Source organism: Drosophila ananassae, assembly GCF_017639315.1.
Source record: "Drosophila ananassae strain 14024-0371.13 chromosome Y unlocalized genomic scaffold, ASM1763931v2 tig00000060, whole genome shotgun sequence".
Lineage (NCBI taxonomy): Eukaryota > Metazoa > Arthropoda > Insecta > Diptera > Drosophilidae > Drosophila > Drosophila ananassae.
Genome location: NW_025319051.1, coordinates 151,271 through 162,040, shown reverse-complemented (window position 1 = coordinate 162,040; position 10,770 = coordinate 151,271). Strand labels below are relative to the sequence as shown.

At 38.3% G+C, this 10,770-nt stretch overlaps 2 long non-coding RNA genes across 3 annotated transcripts; both read right to left on the bottom strand.

Moving 5' to 3' along the window:
* Positions 1-1,377: 1,377 nt before the first annotated feature.
* On the bottom strand, positions 1,378-10,391 carry LOC116656376. Of its 2 annotated transcripts, XR_006507977.1 has the most exons (4): positions 10,083-10,391; positions 9,880-10,022; positions 9,441-9,493; positions 1,378-1,447 (listed from the first exon to the last, which is right to left on the bottom strand). It is a non-coding gene; the product is annotated as an uncharacterized LOC116656376 (long non-coding RNA). The 2 variants fall into 2 exon arrangements; XR_004311337.2 differs by lacking the exon at positions 1,378-1,447 and having other exon boundaries at positions 9,424-9,493; positions 10,083-10,387.
* On the bottom strand, positions 1,754-2,352 carry LOC116656377. The gene is made up of 2 exons (XR_004311339.2): positions 2,037-2,352; positions 1,754-1,976 (listed from the first exon to the last, which is right to left on the bottom strand). It is a non-coding gene; the product is annotated as an uncharacterized LOC116656377 (long non-coding RNA).
* Positions 10,392-10,770: the final 379 nt, after the last annotated feature.

The window sequence follows — 10,770 nt, the reverse complement described above, 5'->3', positions numbered from 1 at the left end:
TCCGAAGACGCAAAACATCCAGTTCTGCTCCCCTACAATGACACAATTGTAAAAATGATCTTAAGAGAACTACATGAGACCAACATGCATTGCGGTGCCCAAGCCTGTAACATGTAACCATGTAAGCGGGCAGATGGTTGTGTAGCTGCAAGGAGGTTGCACGCGCTGGTTCCGGCTTTTTGGTCGGTAGAAGGGAGTGGATCCCTAGGGTCCTTGTGCTACTCGCTCGCAGTTATCAATCGATTATTTAAAAGATATTCGCGTGCGGGGGGGGGTTAGTACGTACTGAAGGAAATATTGGGAAAGGGAATAAAAAGGATTCTTGCATTGCTTTCGACATTCAGAGTAATTAAGGCCGTTGCGACTGCGCTGGTGGAGTTGCAGCAGACGATGTAAAGCTGAGCGGATGTTTTGCCACAGCCGTTGCCCACCCTTCCATGATCACCAAGTCCGCGAAATAATTTTTTGATGATCCCAAAGAAAATCCGGCTAATTAATTTCACCTGCCATCTTCATCCTGCATGACTCCTCTAGATAATAGATTAGCAATTCATTTTTAAACGTTATAAAATTTATTCATGGTTATTAAGTTGCATAAGGCAAAAGATAAATCAATTATATAATTAAATTATAATTAACTAAATTAAATTATAAATTATAATTATATAAATCAATTATATAATTAAATGTATCTATTAGATAGGTTATAATCGAGAAAACAAATTATCTTAGAATTTATATCTTTATAAGTTGGTATAAGAAATAATAAGTCGCATTAATAGGCAATAATATTTTATATGTCTATATAAAATTAATAACAAGAATCATGTTTATGTAGAGAATCTTGTCTTCCATAGCGGGTATTCTCTAATATTATTTCCTAAATGTATATCGTAAAATGTCTCCATAGTAAGTTATTCATTTCCAATTCAAATTTGATAGCAAGGGTTTATGATTAACTTTAGCAAGGGTTTTTTTTTTTTTTTTTTTTTTTTTTAATGTTGGAACACGGCAAGAGTATTAAAAATAATGTTCCAAGATTCCATTAATTTTTATTAAATATTTCTTAATTAATTTAAGAAAAGAAATGTTTTTGAAAATTTTTCTTTGATGTCATTGCGGAAGGCCATTATTAAATATTGGGAATAAAAAAAAGGAAAATATATATATATAATCATCTGTTAGCCAGCACGTGCCAGAAAAATTTTCGTTTTTATTTTTTTTTTCTTTTCTTTCAGTGTACCGGTGTTCGGTATTTAATTGCAACCGCGTGGTTCGATTTTACCGTATGGGAGATAAAAATCTTTCAGGTAAAGCTTTTATTACACTGAGAAAAATCAGCCTAACCACCAACAATATTTAATTTGGGGTAATGAGTTTTTTTTTTCACTTACATCGAGTTTAATTTCCACGTCCAAAAGATCTTTTGTCGGGTTGAGCGATGAATCTATAATTTTAGGGCATAGAGGTTATTTTTATGTATGTATATATATATATATTCACCAAATTAATTAATATTTCCATACCGTTCAGTTTTAGTATTTAAGTAATAAAAAAAGAAATACAAAATTAAGGGAACTGGAAACGTTATTTTCTTACATTATTAAACGCCAAGCTCCAAAAAAAAACTAAATACTACCAAAATAAAAATAACTAAATCAAATTAATAATTCCGGAAACCAATACGGGACAAGCGTAACTGTCTTGGGCGATGAGTGACGTCATTGGATGAGAATAATTCGGGTGCATATGCTGGCCATTGGCGGGTTTTAATTAATGAGGGAAAATTATTGCACATGCACCTTAATCCCAAAAGAAAATTGTGTCTCTCACACTAATTTATAATAAATCCATCAGATCCCGCGGCGTGGCGCTGGAAGCCCTTCTTAGGGTAAACTGGCTGCTTGGGGGATTGTATACTTATTCCCAATGTAAGAACAATACACAAATGGGTTCTTACTGGGTGCCAATTCGACCTAAAAAAAAATAAGTCGAATAAAAAAACGCGTGAGGCCGAAGACAAAGGTTTTATTTACCTTGAATTGGCACCGCAAAAATGTAATTCACTTTTAATACACTGAGCGCTGCTCACTTCCCTCTGCGTTTAGTTTTGGGAAACTTATGTGGAAATTCCCCACCACGTGTCTTTTTTTTTTCCGGGGGTTAAATATATACTGGAGTTTAACCGCGAGCGATGCGCTTATCTTAGCAGCCACAAGAGAAAAGAAGTTGGCCGCTGCTTATTCTATGCTTAGACCGATACTTAAATGCTCAATTCTGGGTAGATAATTGATTATCAATAGATAAGAAACTTTAAGCTTAACCAAGCTTTTTGTTTTTTTTGTTTTGTATTTTCGGTTATTCCCAGCTTCACTAAATGAGGTTTACTTTTAGGCATTTGGTTTGTTGTTAAGTTACAACAAGCGCATTACATTTTCCCCCCCACTAAAATCTAACTTGGGGTGGAACAACACAAGGAAGATTCCCGCTTGTTGTCTACGCTTATGGCTTAATATCTTTGGCATGGAAATTCCCGATCAGGCGGCCTTGTAGATCTTCTAGCTCGTAATATACCTTCCCTAACTTCCTTCGCACTCGCGCTTTAAGGAAATTGGGAGCCAGCTTGGAGCTAAACCCTTTTGCGAAATTGCTTTGTTGGAAATTACGTCGGAAAATTTCTTGACCTACTTTAAAAGAAACGTCCCTTGTGCGCGTGTTGTAGAACTTTTCATTCCGATTGCGTTGGGCTATCATGGTTTTCTGGGCTTTGCTGCGTAAAATGTCTAGGGAGTCTTCCTTATTAAATTGGACACTTCGATCTTCTAGCATACCTAAATCTCGTAGTAGTTGAAAAGTTTCGCCATTCGTGACCATATGTTGACCAAACGTTAGCTTATATGGGCTAGTGTTTATGGCCAGATGAACTCCCGATCGTAGAGCGCAGTTGATGCTACTAAGGTTTTCGTCCCAGTTACTCTGATTTGGGTTTATGTAAGCCTTTATGGCTGAAAGAACTGATCTATTCACTCTTTCCGACGCGTTTGCCTGTGGGGAATAAAAGGCCGTATATGTATGTCTGATATTATATTTGTTTAACAAGCAATTAAAGGTTTGCGATTTAAACTGAACTCCATTATCAGAAACCACATATTCTGGAACCCCAAAACAATGAAAAAGATCTTCTTCCAAATATCGCACAATCGAGTCGGCGGTAAACTTGCGGACTGGTTTCAAAAAGGGAAACTTAGTGAGATGGTCGAGCACCACAAATATACCTACATTTCCCGATTTACTGCGTGGATAGGGTCCCAAAAAGTCAACAAATATCTTCTGAAAGAAACGCTGGGGTATTCCAGTGTTTCCCATAGGAGGTTTAAACGATCGATTAGGGTGTTTCGTGGCCTTACAAATATCACAACTATTGATGAAAGTTTTTATGTCGTTAACCATGTTAGGCCAGAAATAATAACGTCGGAGCCTTTCTATGGTTTTGTTTATACCTCCGTGGGCATGCAATGGGTCTCCATGAGCAGTCTTAATGGCATTCGGTACGAGTGGGCGTGGAACCCAAAGTTTCCAGCATTGGTCATCGGAAATTTTGGTATCCTCTGCATGTTCGGAGCGTCGGTATATATGTTTACCTTGAATTTTGAGATCCGGTAGGGAAGAGCTATTAAGGCGGATCTTACTCCTAAGCGAATCGTATTCGGTTGAATCGAATTCGGTGGAATTGACGTCAACTATTAGACTATCACAAGCAAGGGTTGACAAGTCTTCGGTAAAGGTTCGCGAAAGAGCGTCGGGGACTACGTTGTGAGTACCTTTTCGATGAAGTATCTTGAATTGGAATCCTTGAAGCTTAAGAGACCAACGGGCGAGACGCGAGCTTAGATCTGCCTGGGCCATAAGCCATTTTAAGGAGGCATGATCTGTAACTATTACGAAATCCTGTCCTTCGACATAAGCTCTAAATTTTTTCACGGCCAAAACAGCGGCATAGCACTCCTTCTCGGTAACGGTGTATTGACGTTGACAACGATTTAGCTTCTTTGACATGAAAGCGATCGGCACCTCTGCGCCATCTTTATTCACTTGCATTAAGACTGCACCTACTCCTGTGTGGCTTGCGTCGCAATGAAGTGAGAACGGGAGCGAAAAATTGGGACTGTGCAGTACTGGGGCTGCACACATGCTTGCCTTTATGGACTCAAAAGCCCCCTGGGCTTCACTTGTCCACTCAAACTTCCGATTGGTTTTCAAGGTGTCTGTCAACGGGGAAGTAATAGCGGAATAATCCTTAATGAACTTATGATACCATCCGGTCATTCCAAGGAATCTTCGAACCTGTTTAACCGAACGGGGTGTTGGGTAATCTCTGACTGCAGCTATCTTATCAGGATCGGTGCTAATAATACCATTACCTATCACGTGTCCTAAGTACTTCACCTCTTTTCGACAGAATTTACTTTTTTCAACATTAATTGTAAGATTTGCACGAGCCAGGTTGGAAGCGACTACCGATAAGACTTCAAGATGTCGTTCGAAGGTATCGGAGACAATGAGTAAGTCGTCTAAATATATAAAAACCTCATTACGTAAGTAGGCTGGAACTATTTTATCCATAAGTCGCGACATAGACTGCGGCGCATTAGTGAGGCCAAAGGGCATGACCACAAATTCATACAACGGACGTCCGGGTACTGAGAAGGCCGTTTTATCGCGAGATTTCGGGTCTAGCGGTATTTGCCAAAAAGCATCTTTTAAATCGAGGCTAGTAATGAATTCAGCTTTTGGCAATCTACTTAAGATACCATCGATTATTGGCATTGGATATGCATCCTTTACGGTGACGGAATTCACCTTCCTACTATCTACGCAGAGTCTTACTTTTCCTGGTTTCTTCACTAACACTACTGGAGATGACCAAGAGCTGTTAGATTCTTGAATAACTCCTAATTCGAGCATTCGATCGAGCTCGTCATACATTAGTTTCTCAATTGCCGGTGACACGGCATAATGCCGCTGCTTAATCGGTTTAGCTTCTCCCACATCGATCGAGTGTGAAATTAACGATGTACGTCCTAGTCCCTGCTTAGAAAATGACGGGAATAATTTGATAACGTTCTGCAATGAATTCTGTTGATCCTTCGAAAGTTCTCTCATACTTGGATCGCTAATGGAGGCTAGATTATGATTTTTGGTTAACAGATGCATTGGGAGTAAGTCAAAGGCGGTCCAAAAGTCAATTCCCAGATATAAGTCTTCGACTAAAGTAGGAACTAAATAAAAATACAAGGTTTTTGTTTCTCCTCGGTAAGTAATGTCAGTTGAAAATTTTCCGACTATAGTTTGACTTTTCCCGTCAGCAGTTTTGATCTTGGAGGTCATTAACTTGTATTTAAGGTTTTCCTGAAGTAGATCGTTTGCAAACCTACCACCTATGCAACTTACAGAAGCACCAGTGTCCATTAATCCAACTACAGACTTTCCACAAAGCATCACTTGAGCGTGAGGACGTAAGTCAAGAGGATTATCTAATATGGATGAAAGGATTAATTTCTTTTCTATTTTACATTGTTTTTTAAAAGCTTCTCGACGACCAGTAGACCGTTTTCTCTTAACGTCTATCTTAGATATAGGGAATGGTATACATTTAGGTTGCGGTAGGGGGCCTACAGAAATGGGGTCGTCGGGAAGTGTTACTCTGTATTGGTCGCTCTGCTGATTAACTGTTTGCGTGCACTTTTCTGTGGTGCACGCCCTTGATAGTTTTTTTGAGCGTTTGGGTTACATGTCCGACATGTAGGTTTATACGTATCGGCCTTCCCACAACCATAGCAAAATATTTTTCGATCAGCCAGACATTCTTGATATCTGTGACCTTTAGCGGAACAATTCCAGCAGGAAACCTCAAGCACAGAGAGCTCGTATTCGTCCTGACCTGAATCCTCATCTGATGAAGGTGCCACCTCTGGGTTCTGAAGAGAATTGACTTGTCGCCTAGGAGTGGGTCGAGAAGTCGATAGGGGATTCGGTTTTGAGACAGTTCTTAAGAACATTTCTCTTGTGCGGACCACTGTTCTTAACTCCTTGAGAGTAGTTGTAGGGACGTACAATATTTCATGTTGAATTTCCGGCAACAAATTATATCTTAATGTTTCCACTAGGGAAGCTTCGGACAATGGGTTTGAAAGTTTGTCGGCTAGGGCCGCTATGACACCATAGAAATCGTCAAACAGTTCATTATGACGTTGCTTGCGGTGTTCTATTTCTGACCTAATACTCCTATCGGTCCTATCATCGCTAAATTGTCCACGAAGGGCCTGACACAGACCTGGCCAAGTAAGTACAGTGACACTTTTGTGATATCGCCAGAACCATTCGCTAGCGCTACCCTCGAACAAATTACTGGCATATTTGGCCGTTAAATTAAAATCCCCCTCTAAAGTTTGGATCGTCAGGGCCTCTACACGATAGATAAAGTCTTCAGCTGACATAGAAGACCTTCCAGTGAATCTGAGTTTCCAATTTGCCATTATTTGGCTTATCCGATGCGGCAACTGAGTTGGTAATCCCATGGAAGGTTCTGATCTTGTTTCCGGTGGATTCTGAAATGGCAAACCCGATTGTGCCCTTGTTTGCCTACTAGATGGAGATTCATTGGCTGAACCCGCTAAACTACTATCACGAAGACAACCTGAGAGTGCTTGAATAATCTTGTTAGTCTGATCGGTTAAGCTAGAAGCTATCATCTGAGTTTGTTCTATCATGGCTGCTTTTATTGCTTCGGCAAGAGTTGAAGGTACCGTTTCAGCCGTATTGGTGGGTTCTTGCGGTTGGTTGGTGATAGTCTGAACCATATTATTCGAGTCTGAATTAGGAACCTCTGACTGTTGTACGGCAGCCATTCGTTTTGTTTGAAGTCGAGTCTGTAGGGATTGAGATGTTGAAGCCATGATGGTGCTTGTAGTGGATAATCGATCTGAACTCAGGTTTTCCACAGAGGCCGAATAGATTGCGTTAGTTCCTGCTTACAGACGGGACACTTTTTTGACTTTCCTACTTTGGAATTGTAACACGCACGGTGAAAGATATGCCCACAAGATGTAGATAATAATTGCGCTTGGTAAACTATTATTTCGGAGCAAATGAAACAATGTTCTCCTGTATCACTCGTTTGAGACAAATTCTCCGTGCTATGGGATAACACCATTTCGGGGTTTCCTAAGTATAATTTAAGTATAAGTATAAGTAATAATTTTTCTTTTTTTTTTTTTGAATTTAAGTTTACTTCTACCTACTATGTGGAATATGCTGTCTTCAACTTCATAGAATAAATTTATAAAAATAAGATTTTATAAAATTTATAAAAATAAAAATATAAGAATATATGAATTTAAGAGTTAAAAATTTCAAAACAAAATCTAGGAGTCATGCATTCTGCTTCTGGCTGATAGGAATTAATTTGTATTTTTGTCTTTATATGAACGAAAGTGTTGCAAGATCTTAATTCTTTTTATAATCGTTAACCTCGTAAAACTTCGGCGGCCCATCTTCCGAATCATTGGACATCTTCCAGAAGTATTTACTAGGCTTTGAATATAAGGATTGAGTATTCGGTTGGAAAAGTGTCTCTATCAGAAAAAGATATATTCCTAGTCCGTATACTCTTCGAGCCACAACAGGGGATTAGGTTAGAGAGGATATTCTGTTGGAAAGGCGCCTGCATCAGACAAAGATATTTTCCAATTCAGATTTATCTCTCAACCCCAACGGAGAACAGCACAGGATGGAAGTTTTAAGGGATGACTGCGGCTTGAAATCCGCCAATTCAATTGCGCTTAAACTTTACCAGCCCTGCCTAAACACCGGACTAGGTTAAGCCGCGATGACTCCGGAGTTATATCCAATTAAAGATGTAACGCATCCAGGTAGTCGAAGCTTAACCACAGTATCTAGTTATCGGAGTTAAACACTTGGCCTTGAAGTCTATGAGAATTTCTTGGATCCGAAGTGGCATCCGAAACTAACTAATACGTACGAGGGTATATGTCGGATGGAATGACATAGATATTTTAATTTTTGTACATTTTATTTTCCTGGGCAGCCTTAAACGGCTAGCCCCATGTTGGGCGCCATATTAAATAATATTGTAACATGTAACCATGTAAGCGGGCAGATGGTTGTGTAGCTGCAAGGAGGTTGCACGCGCTGGTTCCGGCTTTTTGGTCGGTAGAAGGGAGTGGATCCCTAGGGTCCTTGTGCTACTCGCTCGCAGTTATCAATCGATTATTTAAAAGATATTCGCGTGCGGGGGGGGGTTAGTACGTACTGAAGGAAATATTGGGAAAGGGAATAAAAAGGATTCTTGCATTGCTTTCGACATTCAGAGTAATTAAGGCCGTTGCGACTGCGCTGGTGGAGTTGCAGCAGACGATGTAAAGCTGAGCGGATGTTTTGCCACAGCCGTTGCCCACCCTTCCATGATCACCAAGTCCGCGAAATAATTTTTTGATGATCCCAAAGAAAATCCGGCTAATTAATTTCACCTGCCATCTTCATCCTGCATGACTCCTCTAGATAATAGATTAGCAATTCATTTTTAAACGTTATAAAATTTATTCATGGTTATTAAGTTGCATAAGGCAAAAGATAAATCAATTATATAATTAAATTATAATTAACTAAATTAAATTATAAATTATAATTATATAAATCAATTATATAATTAAATGTATCTATTAGATAGGTTATAATCGAGAAAACAAATTATCTTAGAATTTATATCTTTATAAGTTGGTATAAGAAATAATAAGTCGCATTAATAGGCAATAATATTTTATATGTCTATATAAAATTAATAACAAGAATCATGTTTATGTAGAGAATCTTGTCTTCCATAGCGGGTATTCTCTAATATTATTTCCTAAATGTATATCGTAAAATGTCTCCATAGTAAGTTATTCATTTCCAATTCAAATTTGATAGCAAGGGTTTATGATTAACTTTAGCAAGGGTTTTTTTTTTTTTTTTTTTTTTTTTTAATGTTGGAACACGGCAAGAGTATTAAAAATAATGTTCCAAGATTCCATTAATTTTTATTAAATATTTCTTAATTAATTTAAGAAAAGAAATGTTTTTGAAAATTTTTCTTTGATGTCATTGCGGAAGGCCATTATTAAATATTGGGAATAAAAAAAAGGAAAATATATATATATAATCATCTGTTAGCCAGCACGTGCCAGAAAAATTTTCGTTTTTATTTTTTTTTTCTTTTCTTTCAGTGTACCGGTGTTCGGTATTTAATTGCAACCGCGTGGTTCGATTTTACCGTATGGGAGATAAAAATCTTTCAGGTAAAGCTTTTATTACACTGAGAAAAATCAGCCTAACCACCAACAATATTTAATTTGGGGTAATGAGTTTTTTTTTTCACTTACATCGAGTTTAATTTCCACGTCCAAAAGATCTTTTGTCGGGTTGAGCGATGAATCTATAATTTTAGGGCATAGAGGTTATTTTTATGTATGTATATATATATATATTCACCAAATTAATTAATATTTCCATACCGTTCAGTTTTAGTATTTAAGTAATAAAAAAAGAAATACAAAATTAAGGGAACTGGAAACGTTATTTTCTTACATTATTAAACGCCAAGCTCCAAAAAAAAACTAAATACTACCAAAATAAAAATAACTAAATCAAATTAATAATTCCGGAAACCAATACGGGACAAGCGTAACTGTCTTGGGCGATGAGTGACGTCATTGGATGAGAATAATTCGGGTGCATATGCTGGCCATTGGCGGGTTTTAATTAATGAGGGAAAATTATTGCACATGCACCTTAATCCCAAAAGAAAATTGTGTCTCTCACACTAATTTATAATAAATCCATCAGATCCCGCGGCGTGGCGCTGGAAGCCCTTCTTAGGGTAAACTGGCTGCTTGGGGGATTGTATACTTATTCCCAATGTAAGAACAATACACAAATGGGTTCTTACTGGGTGCCAATTCGACCTAAAAAAAAATAAGTCGAATAAAAAAACGCGTGAGGCCGAAGACAAAGGTTTTATTTACCTTGAATTGGCACCGCAAAAATGTAATTCACTTTTAATACACTGAGCGCTGCTCACTTCCCTCTGCGTTTAGTTTTGGGAAACTTATGTGGAAATTCCCCACCACGTGTCTTTTTTTTTTCCGGGGGTTAAATATATACTGGAGTTTAACCGCGAGCGATGCGCTTATCTTAGCAGCCACAAGAGAAAAGAAGTTGGCCGCTGCTTATTCTATGCTTAGACCGATACTTAAATGCTCAATTCTGGGTAGATAATTGATTATCAATAGATAAGAAACTTTAAGCTTAACCAAGCTTTTTGTTTTTTTTGTTTTGTATTTTCGGTTATTCCCAGCTTCACTAAATGAGGTTTACTTTTAGGCATTTGGTTTGTTGTTAAGTTACAACAAGCGCATTACAAGCCTTGCGCGCCATTGCTAGGCAACAGTATTGGATCATCAATGACAAAACAATGGCAAGAAGCATTGTACATAACTGCGTGCGATGTACCAGAGTCAAGCCCAAATTAATGAGTCAAATCATGGGAAATCTACCGAGCGAGAGAGTCACACAGGCTCGGCCCTTCTTTAACTCTGGAGTAGATTACTGCGGCCCCATATGGATTCATCACAAGATTCGAGGAAAACGTCCCGACAAGGCCTATATCGCAGTGTTCTGTTGCTTCGCCACGAAAGCAATTCATTTGGAGTT